Source organism: Cicer arietinum, chromosome 2 (genome assembly GCF_000331145.2).
Source record: "Cicer arietinum cultivar CDC Frontier isolate Library 1 chromosome 2, Cicar.CDCFrontier_v2.0, whole genome shotgun sequence".
NCBI lineage: Eukaryota > Viridiplantae > Streptophyta > Magnoliopsida > Fabales > Fabaceae > Cicer > Cicer arietinum.
In genome coordinates, this window is record NC_021161.2 from 31,664,142 (window position 1) to 31,665,969 (window position 1,828).

Consider the following 1,828-nt stretch of genomic DNA (forward strand, 5'->3'; position numbering starts at 1 on the left):
GACAAATGTTAATATTATTAGTTAATTATAATAGCATATATTATTTTTTTTTAAACAAAAAAGTTATTGCATGTTATTGTAAAGTTCTTTTATACTAATTAAAATAATGCACTTATGTGGGAGTGATGCACACAACATTAATTAGATTATATACTTAGAATACAATAGTTAAAATTTTATTAAAAATAAAAAATGATAATTATTTTGGGAGGAGGAGAGTAATACTTCAAAAATAATATTTTACAAATTAGAATAATTAAAGTAATCGATTTTTAAAAATATAGGTTTAATTGCAAATTTGATCCTTCTATTTTAAAATTTGACAGTTTTGGTGTCTTATTCTGATTTTTTAACTAAAAAATGGCGATGTGACATGTTTTAAATAACATGACATATGATACGATGATATAAAATGATTAACACCTATGAAATCGCAATAAAATCATATAAAAACTTAACTTTCAACTTTGAAATTTTTTAATTTTTGTAATTTAATCAATTACATATGAATAGTCAATGCATATAGATGTTCTATATCATGAAACCTTATGCTACATTTAAAAAAATGTCCAATCATAATTTTTAGTAAAAAAATCTGAGAAAAAGAACAAAACTGACGACTTTTAAAATAGAGAGATTGATTCCTTGAATTGGTGAAAATAGAGGAACCAACTCCTTGAATGGGTGAAAATAGATGAACCAAAATTGCAATTAAATAAAAAATATATATATTAGTAATATATAAAACTCATTTACTCATAATTATTACCATAATTATTAAAATATAGTTTTTCAAAATACTCACATTAAAATACTACCATCTTTAGGGCGAATACTCAAAATGATAAAATAAATAAATATAACATAAAATACTTTATACTAATTACTAAATCACAATAAATATGTATAAAATCATTATTACATATCAAGTATATAAAAATAAAGGAAATTGATTACAATATTACTAATATCTCAAGATAATTATTTATAAAATAAATAAATAAAATAGAAAAATAGTTAAAAATAATTAAAATAAAGCTATATACATTTATCATTTAGTCAAACGCACACGAAAATATCATCCTTGTAGGAAATTATGGCCTCTATTTGTTAAAAAAATATATGAGAATGTCTTTACTAATTTTACAAGATTATTAATCAGATTAACAATGATCGGTTACAGAATTTATTCAGGAACAAAGATTCACAATTGCATGAATTATCAATATAAGAGTACAAATACAATGCTTATTCAAAAGATTAATCAAGACAGAAATTCACCAATACAAACATTCAAGAATAAGCATTCAAGCAATATCAAAATAAAGAGAAAAGATAAGAAAATCGTGCACCAGGATTTATACTGGTTCGACTATCAGTTTGATAGCCTACACCCAGTCCTGAAATCTAAACCAGATTTCAGCCTTTCCAATAGAATCGACTTGAGTACGTTTTACAGATTTTCCAGCTCACACATGGCTATCTATCCAACTCACTCGCTTCTATTACAATGTCACCTTATCCCTAGAGTTACTCGCCAAACCCTCACGAGATAAGATGAGACTTCTTCTTGTAAACACACGCACCAACAAAGATAGTCACCAGTTTACACTACTGGATTTCCAGAACTTTCTTTACAGATTGTTTTTACAGAAAAGATAAAAGAGGACAAATGATGATGACTCAATCACAATATGAATTTCACACAAAAAGGATTTGACAAATGAGTATTTTGTGTGTGGTTGCAATTATTTCTTTCAAAGTGTTTTTCCTGGTTTCTGTATTGTGAAAAACGTGTAATGAATAATTGTTTCAAGTGTAGTGTCTT